Source organism: Gasterosteus aculeatus, chromosome 5, assembly GCF_964276395.1.
Source record: "Gasterosteus aculeatus chromosome 5, fGasAcu3.hap1.1, whole genome shotgun sequence".
Taxonomy (NCBI): domain Eukaryota; kingdom Metazoa; phylum Chordata; class Actinopteri; order Perciformes; family Gasterosteidae; genus Gasterosteus; species Gasterosteus aculeatus.
Window position 1 is genome coordinate 10,233,114 of NC_135692.1, and position 21,470 is coordinate 10,254,583.

The 21,470-nt window shown below is 44.6% G+C and overlaps 1 pseudogene across 1 annotated transcript; it reads left to right on the top strand.

The window, feature by feature from the left end:
- The first annotated feature begins 482 nt into the window (after positions 1–482).
- Positions 483–18,276, top strand: LOC120819782 (5-hydroxytryptamine receptor 3A-like; annotated as a pseudogene). Its single transcript, XR_013467790.1, has 12 exons — positions 483–580; positions 1,073–1,227; positions 3,895–4,044; positions 4,315–4,359; positions 4,457–4,566; positions 5,947–6,116; positions 6,278–6,435; positions 7,133–7,292; positions 15,670–15,738; positions 15,860–15,983; positions 16,110–16,171; positions 16,355–18,276. The product of XR_013467790.1 is annotated as a 5-hydroxytryptamine receptor 3A-like (transcript).
- The last annotated feature ends 3,194 nt before the right edge of the window (positions 18,277–21,470 follow it).

Sequence of the window (21,470 nt, forward strand, 5' to 3'; positions counted from 1 at the left end):
CATCAATGGTCACATTGACGTAGAAGCCACAACAAGGTTGATATAATTGTTTAAAATGCAACCCACAAGAGCTCATGTGCACTACGAGTAGAGACACATGCAGGGGCGGACTGCAGGTAAAAAGTGGCCCGGGAGTTACTGTCAATCCGGCCCACTTAACACACGGAGCGTTGCCCACTCAGATCATCACGCATTTTGACCCATACACAAAATTGGATTGTAGGACATCCAACATCGCCAAACCATTTCACATTATTTCATCTTTCGCTCTGGACAAACATCCGTCCATCTTGTGCCAGACCTCACAGGTCATCAGTCACTCAAACCCTAAACTGATCTAATCCGTCCTGATGTCCACTATGTCGTGGACACATCATCAGACTCTGGCGTTATTGCCGTGGAAGTAAAAACCGGAGGAGAAAAAACATTGTGTATCAATTTATTGAGTTGCAGATACCTGCTCTAAGTCAGCACGTGAGAGCATGTTGTACATTCGCTTCTCCCTCTCCTCATCCAGCCACTACCTGCGGTCCCACACACCTCAATTCCACGCCCCCATGCTCACTTGTATCCAGTGCCAGTAAGCTTCTGTACACATTCTCTGTGAATCCCTCAACTCTTCCATGTTTCAATGCGTTTGGGCCGTCCCTCGACAACCTATTAGCCAAGTAACACTGAATTCATTATTGTTACTAAGACATCATATCTATTTCCACCTAATTTTTCATGTAAGGAGAAAGAGTACAATCAATTGCACCAGCTGGTTCTCGATGGCAACTGTAAATTCACACGTATATACCAATCAGAATAGCACACTATACTCATTAGACATAAATTGTGTTATGGTGTGATAAGAGAAAAACAGCTAAATGTTTATTAGTTGCAGTAAGTGCACTAACAGCAACATCATTACGGTACATTTAGTCTCCACCAACCTCTTATTTCTCCCCTTAAAAACCACTCAAGCAGGATGTACTGACCACTGGGAGTGACCACCATCTGACTGTCGGACTAATGACATTATAAAAAGAATGCAGAAACTATCATTGATCCAGTTTGCCCGTTCTTCTAGTGCCAGACGGTGGTTCTATTACCGGAACATTCTCGGTGACATTTCCAGACAACGCTGTAAAGACGGAGACACAGAAGACCTGTGGAGAAGTCTCACTGAGTTTGGAGTTGCAGTCATGATTCTTGCTGGTTTCTTGTCCGTGCTCTTCCTCACTGGTAAGCTTGGACAATATTCGGCATCTCCTGCAGGATGGAAGGAGGCTAAAGTCATTTCCTGAATATTCTTGCGGTTCGATGATTAAAATAATCAAACCTTTTGTCTTACAAATTCAAGCTTGGAAAACTACTATGACTAGTTTCATCGTTGTTTTATCTTGGTGTTTATAACGAAGGAATGAAGAAAAATATGCACGTCGAGCCAAACAACACCACCAAACTGTTACATTATTGGACGATAAAGTACAGCCTTTCGTGCATTAAAAAAGTATAAAGAGCACTGGTTGTATTGTGAAATTCTAGTTCACTGGTATAACATTTTATATACAAAGTCCCTTTGCCCTTAAACAAACACACACATATGCATGCTGTCAGTTGTGGAGACCACAGTGTTTTTGCTGAGAAACCCATAGATATCGAATCATAGAATAATTTAATCTCTATGTAGATGAAGTGTAATTACAGTGTATTTGATTTAATTGGTTCTAGGCTGTAATGTCTACTGTGGGAGTGACTGCTTTCTCAGGATGGATGTTAGATTAGATTAGAATTAGAAAACTACCTAAACAAACAAGCACAGAGACACCGCTGGATTTTGTGATTTCAATTTTCTTGCGAGTAATGATAGTTATATTAGTATTGTCATACGTGAGCATACTCATGTTCACATTCAGCAGGAAGCATCTTTGTGCCCAAATACAGCATCAGAGGTGCTTGTTATTTAATTATAACAAAACAAAGAATTATGAAGCACCTGCATGTAACTTCACAGCCGGCAGCTTGTGGGGGATGTTCCCAGGAGTTTCTATTGCATAAGTTCTGTTGGACTCTTCCAATAAAAGGAGGGGTGGTGATTACACCTTGACAAACGTTTCCAGACACCATAAAGGACGAGGTCCGGCCACTCCCCCGCTGGCCAGCCGCACGCCTCCGCCGCCGCCTCGAAGGTCTCCAAGAATGACTGGACGTCGTCGTCCGGACCGACCTCATAGTTCACAGTATCGAGACGCCCCCGGGCGTGACAGTGAGGTCTCGACCCTACAGGTTGCCCGAACACAAGAAAGAAGTGGTTCGGAGGGAATTGGCGAGTATGTTGGAGTTGGGGGTAATAGAGTCCAACAGTGCCTGGTGCAGCCCCATCGTCCTTGTGGCTAAGAAGGATGGATCTGTACGGTTCTGCGTGGACTATCGCAGGGTGAATGACGTGTCACGGTTCGATGCCTACCCAATGCCCCGGGTCGACGAACTCCTGGACCGGCTAGGCACTGCACGTTTCTTCACGACACTGGATTTAACCAAGGGCTACTGGCAGATTCCTCTGTCGCCAGAGTCCAAGGAGAAAACGGCATTCTCCACCCCGTACGGTTTGTACCAATTTACCACACTTCCCTTCGGGCTGTTTGGGGCCCCGGCCACGTTTTAGCGTCTCATGGATCGGGTGCTGCGTCCGCACGCGGCATATGCTGCCGCTTACCTGGACGACGTGATTATCCACAGCACCACCTGGGCGGAGCATGTGCGGCAGGTGGGCACGGTGCTGGAGGCGCTGGGACGGGCGGGGCTCACCGCCAACCCGGGGAAGTGTGTGGTTGGACGGGTGGAGGTACGGTATTTGGGGTACCACTTGGGGGGCGGGCAGGTGCGCCCTCAGGTGGACAAGACGACTATCGCGGCCTGCCCGCGGCCCAAGACCAAAAAAGAGGTGAGGCGGTTCTTGGGGCTGGCGGGGTATTACAGGCGGTTCATCCCCGGCTTCGCGGACCTCACCAGCCCCTTGACCGACCTGACCCGGAAAGGTGCGTCAGATCCGGTCCAGTGGTCGGAGCAGTGCCAGCAGGTGTTTGAGAAGGTAAAACAGGCTCTCTGTGGGGAACCACTCCTTCATACTCCTAACTTCTCTCTCCCCTTTATTCTGCAGACCGACGCGTCGAACAGGGGGCTGGGGGCCGTTTTGTCCCAGGAGGTGGGGGGGGTGGACCGCCCCGTGGTGTCAGTGGTCAGTAGGAAGCTGTCCGAGAGGGAGGCCAGGTACAGCACAGTAGAGAAGGAGTGCCTGGCCATCCGGTGGGCGGTCGAGTCCCTACGCCACTACCTCCTGGGACGCTCATTCACCCTCTGTTCGGACCACGCCCCGCTCCAATGGCTCCACCGCATGAAAGATGCTAACGCCCGGATCACTCGGTGGTATCTGGCTCTACAGCCTTTTAATTTCAAGGTGGTCCATAGGCCGTGGGCGCAGATGGTCGTGGCGGACTTCCTCTCCTGCCCTCTCGAGGGCGAGGGGGGGGAGTAGGTTCGGCCGGATGGCTCCCCGGCCTAAGTCGGGCGGTGGGGGTATGTGGTGGCGGGCGTGGTTTTGGCTCAGCTGCAGGGGGGGACTGAGAAGGGAGTGGTTCAGGGAACGGTGCCGGGGGAGGCAATTGGCCTCAGCTGATGTGAATCAGTAATCAATATACTTCTGTTAAGTAGGAGAGATCCGGCGACAGCAGGGGGAAGCGAGGCGAGGAGGCTGGAGCCGGTGTTGTTGTTGTGTTTGTGTGGAAATACGAATAAAAACTATTTACAATGGACCCGACTGCCTCGTGCCCGTCATTCCAAGACCCCCCAGAGGACCAACCTGTTACACCTTCTAATATGTAACATGATGTCATGATGTTTTCACTGTAGATGGTAGGATCCACACAAACTGCTCCCATCGGGCTGTTTATAAGTACTAGAAACTGGTGAAGGACAACGACAACTCCAAGATTGGTCCTTCTTTTTATAATTTCCCCACAGGTAAACGTGGAAGTACGTCTCTATGCCATTCTAGATGTGGTGAGTGGCTACTTAAGTTTATAAAGTAAAATTAAAATATTTTGTTGTCTATTAGTACCAATTCTGTGTTTGTCCATAACGTATCACGATATTACCAAACCATGCAAGAGTTTGATGAGGCTGATGTTTTACTGTTTACCAGTTTCCAGAATAGTTTCTGTGCTCAGAGTGTTTTCTAATTTAAATTTGATGGGCGTTAATTAATGAATTGATGTTTGTTCACTCACAGTGAGTACATCATTCTTTTTACATGTTTTTGTTTTCTCATAGAACGAAAAGGAACAGCGATTTGTTTCCTACATTTGGATTGTGTCGGTGAGCATTTTGACTTGAATTAATTCTCACCTCTCCCTTCTTTGAGAAACTCAAATATCTTTTGTTTCAACGCACTTTCCCACGTTTTCCTCTGTAGTTTTGGCACGACCCTGACATATATTGGAAGCCTGCAGATTTCTGCAATATTTCGAGAATTTATCCACCTTCGGATGTATTGTGGACTCCAGATCTAACAATCGAAGAGATGTGAGTTTTTATGTGCATACTCTCATCCGCAACCTTCCACAACACACGTTATTGTTATGCCAAATATCATTGCGTTTAGGGATCTTGATCTAGTTCGAGCTGAGAATAAAAATATTTTTTGAGTGGAGCTACCAAGGTTTTCTTAACATGAGCTAAAGGATAATTTTTAAAGTAAATCCAGTTAACGTTTCTCTGGCTTTTGCTGGTACTTGGAGATGGTTTGGTAACTACTTTTTTTCCCCTCCACTCTCTTTTAAGTGTGAAAGTTGCTATACCATATTTTGTAATGCATTGTGTCCATTTGATTTCAGTAGTTATTTTGGTGCATGAACGGAAAGTGCTACACGCTTCTTTCCACTTCAAAGTTTTTGTAAACATTCACATTTTCACAGTTTTGATTTCACTAAATGAAGCCTTTATTGTCTTTTCAGCAAATTCATGTAACTTATAACTATCCTCTTCAGTCTTCTACACCAACACTACTATTGCGAGTAGTATTTAATGTGAAATCATTGTTTGTATTTGTAATCCCATAGTTTACACCAGTTTAGTTTACACAAATTTAAACACTAATATTTGTTATTACTTTTGTTAACAATGAATTATAAAATAACTAACGAAGTGCCCCAGAATATTGCTTTTGCCTCCTTGTTTTACCTGCACTTTGTGTTGGCCACCTGTCTGTCTGTAACCATTTAATATGCAGGGAATGTAGTGTGACTTCTGGTAAACAGCAGCCGCTGCTGACACAAGTTAAACACGTCCAACACTAAAGTACTGTAGCGTGCCTTAAGTTCATAAATGTATATGGCTCCGATGAATGTTACGTAGGCCAGGGTTGGGGTACCGCCCCTTCCGGGGAATGTGTGTAGTTTTCGGGGAGCACAGGAAGGGGAAGTTGAGTTCTGACTAAGTTGATGACCGGGTGTGTGAAATGGCGTGGCTGTGGCCGACAACAGGCAACAATAAACCCGAGTGATAAGAACCTGGCTCTTTATTGACACGAAACGTTACAGTACATTATAGCAGTAGTCCAAGTAGAGAAGAGTTGCAAACTGACTGATATCAACATTAACCACCATGAGAAACTCTACTGGTCACACCAGACCGACCAAAACCCCCTCATATTGAATAGAGCTTTTTTGTTTCTTTTCAATTTTTCCTCTGTAAAAAGAAAACGATGTGGTTTTGTTTTTTCTAAGTTAATAGGCAACAGAGAGCACTATGACTTTGTAACTGTCCATTATAACTGGTTCAACGCTGCCTGGAGAAATTTGCATTTACATAGTTTTCTGGTCCAGACTTGTCATATTGTTTAATATTATAGATAATACATAATGTGAAATTCAGTTAAAATATTTTGTGTTTGTTATCATTCAGGATAGAGGATAATAAGGTTTCTAAGAGTCCTTATGTCGCCCTTGACGATCGTGGATTTGTCGTTCTTCGGAGCAACATGGTGGTGGTCAGCAGTTGCAGGATGGAAGTTTACAAATTTCCCTTTGACGTCCAGAACTGCAAACTGTCTTTCAAGTCCATTGCACACACATGTGAGTCCTAAACCTTGTGTTCAGTTTCACGAATTCCTGTGCCTTGTTAATATGTTCTCATCACTGTTTGAGTTTGAATGTGATTGTTTCAATGACTTCAATGGTTTCTTGTCACCTAAACACAAATATCATACAATACTTTCTCTAATCGCCCAAATCAGCTAAGGATCTGAAGATTACAAATTGGTTGGATAAAAAATTGAATTTTCAACGGTCTCTTAAAAGAATGACTCAATCCGAGTGGCTGTTTGTCAACTTGACCATCAGCGAGGAAGTGGTCTACGATCTTGATGGATATAAAACCATGCTGATTTACACTGTAAGTATCTGTGGATACACACTGTTATAAGAACATGAAGAAAATTGGAAGTTGTATGAGGAAACAGTATTAAGGAGATACATCATGAAATCTTTGTCAAGACCAAAGTAAAGAAAACTACGGAGAAAAGTGAGGGATAAATTAACAGAAGACAACCTAATTTTTTATTCAGATAAAACCCAGTGACTCAAAAAAGCCTGGATGATTGTGAGAGCTGTTTGGCTCATAAGCCCAAACAACAGTCCGGCCCTCACGTAGATCTTCAGTACACCCGAAGGCAGCAGCAACATGTCACCTCTCCCTGCTTGTACCAACCGTTCTTTCCTTCTTTATTTTTGTGTTTCTTAGTTTGCTGTTTTGTAGTTTTCTATAATTATGTCCTAGCTATTTATTTATTTGTTTCCTCTCTCCTTTCTACTTTTAGGTCTTTCTATCCTCCCTTTGTTGCTTGAATAAATCTGAATATACAAATATTCATGGCTCTAAATATGCCTGTTTCACATGGACTCTGCTGATCTTACCGATAAATACTTTCCTGTTTCATTAATACTTCTACCTAACTAACGTCTTGAACACGTTTTGCTCTGCTGTTGAAGACAAGCGCATGTTGGGTCCGATTATCTTGTTTTACCTGCATGTGACTGTTTTTGGCCGTTGCAGATGGAAGCGTTAACTGACCTTTGTCCGTCTTTCACAGATCACCATGAAGCGGCGGTCTGCCCTCTACATCGCCAACTTCTTGCTTCCGATCATGTTCTTCTTGGTTCTGGACTTGGCCTCCTTCGGGATCTCAGACAGTGGGGGCGAGAAGCTCGGCTTCAAGGTCACGGTGCTGCTGGCTGTTGTGGTGGAAATTTGTGGATTTAGCCCATGTGAGAAATCAAAAGTATCTTGAGCTTGCTTTGTGATTAAGTATTTATTACTAACTAGAATATTAGGAAAAAGATAAAGAATACAGAAATCATCAGCACAAGTCGTAAGCACAGACAGAAGTCAAATGACTACAATTCAGCTGAAAAGGGACAGAGGTTCCTTCCCCCAAAAGGAGCAGGAAGATCTGACAAAGTCAAAGAGGAGAACAGGAGGTTTTATACACTTAGGGGGGTTTGTGCTGCCTCAGGACAGCCCACCCCTCAAGAGGAATGTGGGAAAAGTAGCAGATGATGTAGGGGTGACCCTGTGACCCTCCCTTTATGGACCCAGACAATCAACAACATCTAAAAGGTCAGTCAGGGCACGCATGTTTTCATCTGTGTCTTATCTCACCCTGGACTGCCTTAAGTCACCGGCTCACATCAAGGGTCACATTCCTGAGAGCCTCACCCCACGCAGGCTCAACAATTTTCCCCCAACATCCCTCTCTTTTTGTCATTTTTGACAATCCGGAATCAACTTAAGAAACTCTAAACAACAATCAAATCGAAATTAAGAAAGAAAATTAAACAACAAAGAAAACGTTTAGAACATACATGAGTGGTGTAAATTCACGAAGATTCAGAACATCACATCATTAACTTCTAGGTACATTGAGAACTATTGCTAAACATTAACACCATACATGCTGTTTAGTTACACACAATCCTCACACTCATCATCACTGTCAAAGCTATCCGGATAGGGTGGAGTCCATTCCTGAACCGGACACCGTATAGTAGTACTTGTGTGTTCAACTGATACATGAGTACTAACAACCTTCCTTACAAAGAGCTTTAAAACAGTTACAATTAGGGTTGTAACAATTACAGACAGATTAATGCCCCCTAATTCCCATAGCAGTTCCTTGAAGAGAGAAGTTCCCCGTGATCCAACCCGTGCCTGTATTTCCCCAAAAGAATTCCAGCCGTGGTCTTCATGCAATTCCTTAATGCCTTGCTCTATGTCTGCCACCACATCATAAACTGCGATGTTGCAACAGAGATGTAAGTGCAACATTCACTGTTAATTATCTTGCATACCCCGCCTTGTGAGGCCAGAACGAGGTCCAGAGCCATTCTATTTTGTAGTACCATGTGTTTGATGTCATTTACTTCCTTTTGCATTTCGGAAAGTGCTATTGAAGTCTTATTCATGTGTCTTTCCAGTACTGTTGAGAGTGCCCTTATTTCCTCTTGGCTCCTGTAGGTGCCATAGGACGGTATTAGTATGCTCAAAATCCTTGAACCTAGTGAAATGGCGCGTTTATGACGTACATGGAATGGCGCAAGTCCCTTGGAGTCAGCTTGTCTAATTAGGGGTATAAGATATGCTAAATAGCATTTCCCAGTTACTGACCTTTTACGAAGGTTCCCTACGACCGGAACACAGCTGTAAGCGATGTTGCCACAAACTAAATACACCTTTCCCGGTAATGCGAGGTCCTTAAACTCAGTGGCAAACCTGATAATATCATTACTACAGTCACTCGTACCTAGATGAAATCCATCCAGGGCATAGAAGTTAACACAGCGGCTGACGTTGGTTAAGGGATGGACCGGAATGGGAGGTGCTGGGTTAGTACAATCTCTATTCGGAGGTCTAGTTGGGATTAAAGGTTTACTACAATTATGTCTACTCCAAGTTGTATGTGTGACTTTAAAATCATTTGCCCAGGGGATGCTCTGTATACCCATCTCCAATCGAATAGATGCTGTATTTGGTATGAGAGTACATGCAGGTTTTTCAACACTTTACTGTCCGGTGTTTAATTAGTCTCCCTGAGAGTCATTTGCACTTGATATTGTAACCCCTGTTAGACATTCCTTTTGTGATAGGTTAATCTAAGCAACATCGCTTGATTAATACCGTCTATTTTCACGATTGAACCGCTAAACCGCTAAACTGCAAAACGTACAACTTTCCACCCTCATAGGCAACTGTGCTTTGCGCTGTTGTCGCCGTGTGCGGTGGAGGAGTGTAACAGTCTACATCATTACTCACAAATCGATGAGATAGCTCAGGCCACCCCATGACATCCCAGTCGGCTTCCGTGAATGGAACAGGAACCAGCATAGGTGCTCTAGATGAAATGGGCATATGCTGACATATCCAACAATTAGACATTCCTTTTGTTAGCAAAATCCTTCATAATAGTCAACGCAATATTTTCATGCTTGTACGGTGGTGTACGGTTTGGAAGTTCTTAACGTTAGGCTTACTTGCACGCATACTGCCAATCTAGCCGAGTGAAATGGGCTGGTTCCGTCGTACAACCTTCAGGTAGAGCGCACCAGAACGGGTATTCCCAACTTGCATCATATTTAGGACTTACAGACATCGTACAAGTATCATTTGTCTGACACTGAGTTCTAACGTCCTCCGAGTCCAGGACTGACCAGTGACCTAAGTGCGGCGTGCTCAGCCGTAACATGTAAGCTTTACAACCCTCCTTCTCAGTCCCCCCTCTCGGACAATTGAGAGAGATCAACCCTCGCCTCCAAGTTGCTTTAGTGGGGGGCTGTTCTGGCCTAAGGGAGGTCAGGGCCTGTGGTTTAACGGCCCCGTAAATTATTTCAGGTTGTGCTGTTTTAGGCTGTGTCTCTCGGACAGGCTGGTAAGTTCTTTTGCATGCCTCCTTCCAGTTGCTGGAGCCAGTGTAGGCTGGTATCTCCTGACACGTTCGCGGTTTACTGCACCAGAATGGTGGATCTGCTAAATCAAAACTCTTGTGCACCCCCACAGTACATATTCTTCTCCCAACCCGGCAACACACACAATTTCATTTACGTAACTTTCTATTTCAACCCATGCATCATGTTCGATTGTGTAGAGCAAACACTCTGTCTTGTCGCATTGTTTTGCTGGACAGTGGAAACTTCCTGAAATTCTCTATTGGAGAGGTGGAGAACGCTGGAATCCGTGATGTTCACATAAGGAGGTTGTAGTTCATTGATCGTGAGGGGAATCAGCACAAATGTGGCCAGTGATAGTGATAAACACATGTTCATTCTCAGGCTCCAACCATGCTTCCTAAGTGTTCTTTGTTGCTGGAGATCTGTCTTTTATCGCTGTTCTCCGGGTGGCTGCCGTCCTTGCTGTCTCTGCCGTCTCTACCGGGCTCGTCGGTGTCCTGGAACATTGCAGTGGGGGAGGGCTCTCCACCCTGCAACCCCTTAACCGGAACCAGATGGAGGTGCTCCTTCGCCTCCTGGATCCGGGATGCGTTTGCAGTGGCTGGCGTGAACCCACGTCGCTTTCCCTTCCACCTCAACTGCCGTCTCCGTGGTCAGGAGTACTTGGAAGGGCCCCGTGTAGCGTCTCTGCTTCCTCCAGTGATCCTTAATGAGGACCCAGTCTCCTGGTTTTAGGTGGTGCTGCATTGCTGTAGCTGTGGATGGAAGCGCCGCTTTCACCTCTTCGTGCAGTGCTGAGAGTGAAGGGGAGAGGTTAGCACAATATCTCAGCATGCTCATTTATAGCAGTGCACATCCCCCCTTTGCCCACGTGATCTTTTCCGTGAGACAACTTAGCATAAATGTAGAAGAGAGCACGTGGCAAACAGGGCCTACTGTCCGGCCCTGTCCAGATTCCGCCCTCAAGAATGGCACCACATCGTTGCCACAGGGAACGCTCCTGTGCACCGGCAAGAGGCCGAAGTGTTGAAAGATCGGCATAAGGACTAGGATCGGTCGGTGTGGAAAGCATGTGAGCCAGGGGGAAAAGGAAGCCCTGCGAGGCTGCCTTCTTCGCAGCCGCATCCGCGCCCCTGTTTCCTGACCGCTGCCCGTGTCTGGTGAGCGAGAAGCGGAGCCGTCTACAAACAGCTCAAGATCTGCATTGGGAAGAGGTGTGTCCAACAGATCAGGCCTTGGTATGCATGTCTGCTGCAAGACTTCGACACAGTCATGAAGCTCTCTGTCATCTGCAGTTGGAAGAAGTGTAGATGGGTTAAGGACATTGCATCGTTTGACAATTACATTAAGTTGTAGGATACCTGAACCATCTCTGAGCAGAGAGGTGAGAAGTCTTCTGGGCATATAAGATATGAGAGACAGTAAGTGGGACATCACAGAAGCCCACAATGTCACATGATGCTAAAATGTCTCTCTCGGCTGCTGCCACTGCTCGCAAACAGAGAGGAAGACCCGAAGCAACAGGGTCAAGTTTTGAGGAGAAGTAGGCAACAGGCCTAAGTTGTCCTCCATGAAGATGACACAAAACTGATGTCATTTAACAGTCCTTCTGGTCTATGAACTGAGTCTACGGTAAGTCGGGTCTCAGCAGGCCCAGAGTCGGGGCCTGTGATAAGGAAGTCTTTAAGTCCTGAAAAGCCTTTTCAGCTTCAGTAGTCCAAGTCAGTTTGTCATGCGCGCTGAGGCCTTTACCGTGGACCATGAACGAGAGAGGTGCCTCTCTTTCTGAATAAATAGGGATCCACCGTCTACAGTATGAAGTCATCCCCAAAAAACTCATCATTCGTTTTTTTTTGTTTTTGGTACCAATTGAATTGCCCCAATACGTTTGGGAGAGAGGGATTTTGCCCTCAGCTGTGATCACATGTCCCAGATAAGTCACTTGTTCTAGAGCAAATTTAAGTTTTTCGTAGGCAAGCCTTATTTCCGTTCTCTGCCAAATGTTTAAGTAGCGAAATTGTACCAATTTTACAAGCCTCCTTTGATGGGCTGCAAATCATCATATCAGCCACATAATTTAGATGGGCCGACCCTGCAGGGAGTTATAAATTATGTAGATGTTCCTAAGCGCTTCTGTGGAATACACCTGACTTCTGTGGTAACCCACTGGACATCCTATCCATTTATAGCCGCGCCCAAAAAAGAAAAAAAAACAAACCAACTTATGTCTTCTTGTTTGGGAGGCTATACAAGTCTGCGTGTTATGTGTATTCCTCAACGAGCTCTACTGTTCTGTGTACACTTACTCGTGTGATCAACGTAGTGCGATCTACATTACCACTAGCGCTATACTCTTCATGAGGATCCTCTGCACCCGGTCTGAACTTTAGGCCGAGACACACCCATGCAACCATGGACCAAGATCCTGTATCCCAGTGAGATGGTTTAGCCAATGAAATGTGGAGTAGAATCAAGGAACACCTTTTTTTTTTTTTTTTCCTTTGGGAAGGAGAGAGAGATACAGACACCGCAGCAGCCTCCTCTGACCAATACACATGCTTCAACCATAATCTCTCTTTCTCCAACTTTTGGTCATGCCATACGTCCACATACCTTCTATCTCGCCCTGTGCTTACATGGAATGTGCAATGTAATGACTGTTCATGCATGTAATCTTCTACCGTATGTGTCTGCGCAATTTTACATGGTCATGAGTAATTAATGCATCAAAGTATGCCAGTAGTTTTCATCCATATACATACAGGAGGGTTTTTGGACTGTAGTTAAACATCTAAAATAATTGCAATTTAGTCTTTTTTTTTTTTTTTTTTTTTTTTTTTCGTGTGTGCCATCTGATGTTGAGCTCAAACACAATGCCAAATGCTCTCGAGTCTACAAGTGTTACCGGATGGCAACACTTGGTGTTGGCGAGTAACACTCGGATGGTGTTACCGGATGGCAAATCGTCAACGTTAATTATGGGAATTTCTGAATATAACTCAACATGCAATCTAAGATGTGTGTGTGTGCGTGTGTGCACAACTATTTTGTTTCGTTTATGAGTGTGTGTAGGGTGCGTTACTTTCTCCTCTGTGATGGGGTGCTCCGTCTCTGGGGTCCGCCCCTCCCTCTGCCTTCCTCAGTCAGAGGTGTGATGTGTCTCATCTTCATGTGCTCAGGACACTCTGCTCGCCAATGTCCTTGTTGTCCACAATTGTAACACACGCTTGGATCATAACTCCCGTAAGTCCGATCTGATCTGCCTCTGCCACGAGCTCTTCCATAACCTCTTCCTCTTCCACGTTGGCCTTGGGCAAATTGTTGGCACTGCAAGCACGTAAACATTGCATACTGAGCCTTTTCCAAACCTTTTAGTTTGTCCTTTTTCCTGTGTAACTCATCTTCAGCGTGTTCAGCGTGCTGAAGGATGTCTGCAAGAGCACACGTTTTCCAGGTTACACATGATCTTTTCACCATCCGTTTAAGTTCAGGTCTCATTCTGCTTATAAAATGTTCTTTCAGATGGACTTCATATGGCATCAGGGGCTGTGCCCCCATTGGATCAGGTCGCTTAAGGCCACTGTGGATGTCAAAAGCTGTCGTCAGGCGTGCCAGGAAGGAGCTGCATGTTTCTTGTGGCCATGGTGTCATAGAGGTGACGGTGGGGAGGTTCAGTCTCAGAGGAAATTGTTCTTTTACCAACACAATGAGAGCATCTACAGCACTTCTAATGTCCACATCTGTGCCGTGCTCACAATCAGGATCTTTAAGGCGAGCAGCCATTCTTGTGGTGTTGAACACACTCTGAACCTTGTGATAGTCATGTGTCAGAAGTCTGCACATCAGACGTCGCAGCTCTGACATGCTAGGATGGTATTTTCTGACAATTGCTGAAAATCAGTCTCCCACTTAGCAAGATTGTCCTTGGGACTGCAGACGTGGCTCATTGCCTTGGTCACATCGGTATCTGACCAGGGTCTGAGAACCAGCATCGGCCCTTGCGCCCCCTCCACTGGAAAAGAAGCTGCAGGATCGAACAACGTCTTTTTCCCTTCTCTGAGCAAGACCCGTCTTTGTTGAGCCTGCGAGCGGGTCACAGTAGGTGAAAAGGTCGTCTGGCTGGTGTTGGAGGTTGAATCTGGCTTCCCTCCTGGTGGGCTGTTGTCAAGCCGAGGTTGTTTGTGCTGCTTCCTGCCGTGGAGACTGCGGGCTCATGAAGGCGGGAGCTGGAGGAGCAGTGAGGGGAGGGGGGGAGTCCAGATCCGTGTCCACCAATCTCCTCGGGAACTCATAAAAACAAGGATAAAGTGTTTTTGGGTTAGAAGGGGTACACGTTTCAGAACTTTTTGTAGGATCTTTGGTCTTTAATGAATTAAATGCTACCAACCTCCGTCTCTCCCTTCTCTCCGACTCATACTTCCACATCTTGAAAGCTTCCCAATCTGCCTTACATACCACATTCTTTTTCTGCTTTCTTCTCGACAGGCCTGCATGCTGAGCTGCATCGTTCTTCTCCTTCCCCCTCAGTTGCAATTCCAACTGCTCCAATTGATTCTTACTCAAACTCCCCATTGAAGGAAACCCCAATTCAACCCATTTTTGTATTTAATTCAAACTGCCAGGATAACGCTCTGACATAAATTTACACAATAGTGGCAGGATATTAGTCTCATGGTTATCACCCGTCTCCCCTTTACTCTGAACACTACCCATTTAGTTATCTGTATCTGTATACCCGGAGTGTACGCGCCTATAAAGGTGCGCACAAACGGAGAAATACCACATGCATAACTAAGGCAAGTCAGTTGACCGTTGCTTTCTCTGGTCACTCAGTCTACTGCATTGATCCAAAGTTGCGCCTGTGAACTTCAGACACAGGATGTTGCAACCTTGTGACGAATACCACAGGTGACCCAGACACGTCTGTCTACAACACACTCGTTGTGAGATAGGCCTAAAACCCTTTTGTCAATGACTCTGTCTGCCTTTAAAATAACTTTGATCTCTCACCGCGTGTTCGTCGTTTCTTTTTCTTGAACTGGATGGATCGGCAATCCGGGTCTCGTCGGGACGGCAGCTTCTCACCCTCAGGGAGGAATCACCTATACTTTATGGCCTCCTGTCCGTCCGTCAGAGTCCAGATCACGCGTCCATCCCATCCTCGTCGCCAAGTTTGTGGTGGAAATTTGTGGATTTAGCCCATGTGAGAAATCAAAAGTATCTTGAGCTTGCTTTGTGATTAAGTATTTATTACTAACTAGAATATTAGGAAAAAGATAAAGAATACAGAAATCATCAGCACAAGTCGTAAGCACAGACAGAAGTCAAATGACTACAATTCAGCTGAAAAGGGACAGAGGTTCCTTCCCCCAAAAGGAGCAGGAAGATCTGACAAAGTCAAAGAGGAGAACAGGAGGTTTTATACACTTAGGGGGGTTTGTGCTGCCTCAGGACAGCCCACCCCTCAAGAGGAATGTGGGAAAAGTAGCAGATGATGTAGGGGTGACCCTGTGACCCTCCCTTTATGGACCCAGACAATCAACAACATCTAAAAGGTCAGTCAGGGCACGCATGTTTTCATCTGTGTCTTATCTCACCCTGGACTGCCTTAAGTCACCGGCTCACATCAAGGGTCACATTCCTGAGAGCCTCACCCCACGCAGGCTCAACAATTTTCCCCCAACAGCTGTCACTGTGATGCAGCTTATCCTCAATGACATCCTGCCTGCCTCTTCAGACAGGATTCCTCTCATTGGTAAGGAGGGTCGCAGTCTACACTTCACATGAGCATCAACCGTACTGATTCAATATGTCCACATTGACGCTGCCTTCCCCCGTTAGCCATCTACATCATTGATGATAACTTCTCCCTTCAGCAATCTACTGCATTGGGGTTTTTGGTCTGATGATGCTGAGCCTGCTGGAGACTTTTGATTATGTATCTGTTAGGAAAAGACGCTGCAGCCAAAGAAAACAGGGAAGATGAAGAGCAAAGACGGAGTGAGTACTGATGAGACAAATTGGGCAAAGCTCACTGCTGGTCAGGTGGGATGAAGCACAAACTCTACAAATTCCTCATTCAACTTCACATTCTCTACTGTCATTGAATCTAACGTATTCTTTTAGATTTGAAGAAAAGGACGTCTGCTGATGAAACTCCATCCAAACAACTGTCAGCCGCCAAAGAGGTAAAGGTTGTGTTGCATCTTGAAGATCTATTAAATTACAAAACAAAAAGTATAAAAACTGTTAAGCATAACTTGGAACCAACCCTAATAAATCGAATCATAATGCACAGAAAAACAAAATATCAAATGTAGAACTTTTTCAAAATTCTCTTTTATTAATAATTAACTGAATCCTTCCTGCAGGGCGACAGCAGCAAACAGACTGTGGAGTCCATTGCTTTGGAGAACATCTCAGATGAGCTGAGGGATGTGGAGAAAACACTGACTCGGGTCCTCAACGGAAGGAAGAAAGGAAATAAGGCCGGCTGCTGGACCAGGGTGGCTGAAAAAGTCAACATTGTTTTCATCATTACCTATGTCATAGCTGTCATTGTGTTTTTGATTGTTCTCTTTTCACAGTGGACTAAAGATGACGAGTAGTGCTCGCTAGATTAACATGGGCATCCTCAATGAAGTGATTACTAATATTATCAATATCTTGCTGAGCATACTTTGTGAATCGGTAGTCTTCTTGATGTGAACGGTCCCTGTAAAGTTCAAGTTCAAGTTCAATTTTATTTATATAGCACATTTAAAAACAACCTCAGTTGACCAAAGTGCTTAACAAGCTCGAAAAGCAGCGATACAATAAAACACAGACAGAGCACAATGTACAATACAAAATAACTGACAGTAGAGAAGAACAAAGTCAAAATATCAAAGCTCAACTAGAATTAAAAGCCAATGAATAATAGTGGGTTTTAAGGAGGGACTTGAACGTTGCAATGGTCCGAGCTGTTCTTACATGGATAGGTAAACTATTCCAGAGGTTTGGAGCAGCCACTGAAAAGGCTCGGTCACCTCTGGATTTTAACCGGGATCCAGGCACATCGAGGAGCATCTGATTAGACGACCTCAGTGCTTTGATAGGTGTGTGGACATGTAAGAGCTCCGACAAGTAGGAAGGCGACAACCCATTTAAAATTTTAAAAACAATTAATACAATTTTAAATTCAATCCTGAAACAAACAGGAAGCCAGTGGAGGGTGGCCAAAGCCGGTGTAATGTGGTCGCGTTTTTTTGTCCTGGTCAAAAGTCGAGCTGCTGCGTTCTGGACTAACTGCAAGCGACGAAGGGATGACTGATCCAACCCAACATACAGTGAATTGCAGTAGTCTAAGCGGGACGTAATGAATGCATGTATGACTCTCTCAAAGTCTTTGCGTAGCAAGTAGGGCTTGACTTTAGCCAGAAGTCTCAGCTGGAAGAAGCTAGTTTTGACAACAGAACTAATCTGTTTGTCAAGTTTAAAAGCACTGTCAAAAATCACTCCCAGATTTCTGGTAAAAGGACGAATTTGGGAGCCTAAAATACTGAGAGAATCTACACAGGCACTGAGATGTTCAGCACGTCCAAACACAACAACCTCGGTCTTACTGTCATTAAGACAGAGAAAATTCTGATCCATCCATACTTTGAGATCACTCAAGCAGTTTATCAGTAGAAAAACGTTACAATTATCTTTTGTTCATTATATGTTATCAGAGAACTCGTTTTTTTTTACAATACCAAACGGGCTGTTACATGCCAGACGGGGACGGTCTGCATGTGTTCTTGTCGTACTCCCTCCTGCTCATTGGTTTCTCTCCCCCAGTGATTATGCTGATTGGCCAACTCCAGACACAGGTGGAAAGCAATCAGGTGGAAAGCAATCAGCAGTTCTGGTGGCAGTGAAAGGGTGTTCTGCGCTGCGGGTGGTGGCCAGTCTTCCTGTACATGAGCTTTAGCTGGCTGCTAGCAAAACTGGAGTTTTGTAAGGTGGAGGTTGAGGACCTTAGTAAGTTGGGGTACCCTGTACATTCTTGCACGTAGGTATACCTTTGTATAGACACACTAGGTGTAGTGGTTGTTGCCTCCTGTGTAACGTTTTCCTTTAGTCCTTTTTTAGAGAAGGAGGTAAGGTATTTTGTTTGACTTGTTTTGGATGAAGAGCCAGTGGTGAGCTAGGCCTCGTTTTGTTATATTCATTTCATTTGTTTGGCACAACCTGTAGGTCCCATCTTCCACCATCTCCCTCCCTCTTGTTGGGAGCCATCTTTTTGTGTAAGAATAAAAACTAGAAAGACACCTTTTACCCTGACTCTGTCGCCTGTCTTTGATTGTTGTTTTACTGTCCTGGAGTCTACAAAAGGGCCGTAACACGGGCTATTTGTAAATCAATACTGAATCCGCACAATGTCAACATTACATTCTGGTTATTGGTATAAAGCACAGTGGACGATGTCCTCGCATACCAAATCACATATCGGCATTACAGAAAGGACGTTTAATTGAGAAGTCTCACCAGGAGGAGCCCTTGCTCCTCTGTCCTTAACCACTTTGCTTTCTATGCTGTAAATGTCATTTTGAATCAGCTTTAATTATTCATTTCTTCATTCTGGGATTTGGTAATGTTCTATTTCAATCAATTACCCTTTCCTGTGTTTTTTATATTTCCTCTCAATAACAGAGGGTGGGGGGGTTCTGTTTGTTCAACCATCATACTCCGCATGCATACTATATAACTAATATACAATCCATTGAAAACATGTAAGGGGTTTTTTGTTTTATGGTTTGAGAGACTTCATGCTTTATTTATGCACATTCATCCACGTCGTCAATAACGTCTTAATGTATCGTACATTTAAAGTGATCAGGGTCGTTGTGGCGCAGGGGGTAGAGCGGGTGCGCTGGGAACCGCAAGGTTGGTGGTTTGAGTCCCGGCCATGTTTCAAGTCGAACTGTCCCTGAGCAAGACACCTAACCGCTAATTGCTGCTCCCCGGGCAAGCCATGGGTTTAAAGTGTAACGTAAAGTTGCTTTGGATAAAACCATCAGCTAAATGACCTGTGATGTAAAGTAGCAACTAGAGCACCTCGACTGACTGACATTAATGTTTTTACTATTGTATTATTATATCGAGCTAATAAATTCAAAGCTATACATTTCTGGTTTGGTTTTGTATACATTCAGTGGTTTCAGTTCCACTTGTGACTTGGTCCAGTGGATGAAAAAAATCTTAATGATTTTTTTCTAGTGCCACCAAGTGGTTGTAATTTGTTGTTTTGAACACATTAATTTATTGGAAATTTAGTTTGGACTGCATGTCCTTCTGAAGGTGAATTTTGATGGACTAATCCTCTCTCACACACACACACGCAGACATATATTCCATCCATCCATTGTCAAACCGCTTATCCTGCACACAGGGTCGCGGGGGGGCTGGAGTCCATCCCAGCCAACTTCGGGCGATAGACGGGGTACACCCTGGATTGGTCGCCAGCCAATCGCAGGGCAACAGAGAGACACACAACCACTCACACCCACATTCACACCACTATGGGCAATTTAAAGTCCCCAATTAACCTGATCCCCAGAGCATGTCTTTGGACTGTGGGAGGAAGCCGGAGAACCCGGAGAGAACCCACGCAGACACAGGGAGAACATGCAGACTGCGACAGTGCTAACCACCACGCCACCGTGCCGCCGCAGACATATATATATATATATATATATATATATATATATATATATATATATATATATATATATATATTGGCACGGTGGTGTGGTGGTATATATATAGTTATTCACGCAATATCCTCTAGTAAATGTGTTTCATCATAATACTACAAGAAAAATCTAAAAAATAAATTTGTTTCTCTGTAAAATTCTTCGTTTTTTGTTTGGCAGCTGCTGCTGCCAGTCATTTGACTGTTATTTTACATGAAACACTACATCAGGTGTCGACGTGGCGCAGGGGTAGAGAGGGTGCGCTGGGAACCACAAGGTTGGTGGTTTGAGTCCTGGCTTCCCCATGTCAAAGTGTCCCTGAGCAAGACACCTAACCCCTAATTGCTCCCTGGGCAAAATGTAAAAAAGCCTTGGGTTAAAAATGTAATGTAAGTCGCATTGGATAAAAGCGTCAGCTAAATGACCAGTAATGTAATGTAATCTCTTTTAACACCGAAACATTGCACATTATTTCATCATGGGTTCGGACAAACATCCGTCCATCTTGTGCCATTTTTACTTTCACCTCACGGCTCATCAGTCACACAACTCTAAACTGATCTAATCCGTCCTCACCAGCCTGATGTCCACTATGTCGTGGACACATCATCAGACTCTGGTCCCACACACCCAAATTCCACGCCTCCATGCTCACCTGTATCCACTTTCCTCCTCTGCACATATTTAATCATCCCTCTCCCACTCCGCAGCTCTTTCCTTTAGACTTCATGCCAGTAAACTTCTGTACACATTCTCTGTGAGTCCCTCAACTCACTCAATTGTGAAGGGAACCATGTCAGCTGATGGTGATTTTGACAATGTCCATGTAGGGAAGAGGTGGATCGGTCAACAAAACATAGGACTTTTACACAGCTGAAGCAGAGCTCTGTTAGTGTTAATATAAAATAGCTTCAATGTGTTCCTGACTTCCTCCATCGGATCCCATCAGCATCCTCTGGCTGTTTCTTGGTACCGCCACCAGGTGGTGAGCTTTATTTTTTGCAGAAGGCCATCTTTGTATTTTGACATTTTAATGGTCTTTTGCAAGAGTGAGATCAAAAAGCAATAATTTCACTTAAATGGAAACTCTAAAATGAACAATGGACCCAGCTCATGTGACCTGGCTCAGTTTTTGGGGGAATCACTCAAAACTCTGGTGACCAGTGAGTTTCTAGTTTGTAAAAAAAACACCTTAAATCCCATTTTTGAAGTAAGGGGACCATATTTTAATAACTAGTAGACTCTGCTTGGCATAAGGACTGAACACTAGAGGATGTTAACCTGGATGTGCCTGAAGCAAAACAGAATCCACCACCAGCAGCTCATTTACATGTTTATGCAACTTGTTTGTTAAGGAAACGAGTTGAGGTTTCACGGCTGGTGACGTGACGTGAGATTAATAACTTTAATGTTTGCTGACTTTTATTAAAGTAAACACAAAACAGTCTTTATACTATTGTAGGAAGACATGATAAGCTAACATCACCCTGAGGTGGTGACAGGTGAAGCTCCATCTTTTCATTCAGCTCGTGATTAATGGCGTGTCCTTCTGCAAACATGACATGAAAAGATTGTGTTTGTTCATGCCTCAGGACACAGAAAGAATTTGGAGGTACTTATTGATCTTGAATTGCAGTGTGATGTAAACGATATTGACTGTTTTCCAACAGTTGGAGTCAGCAGGTGGATGCTGAGGGTTTAAGCCCGTCGTTGGCTGTGGATCTGACCTTCTTCAGTTGCGAATGACGCACGTAAATATTTCTTTTTT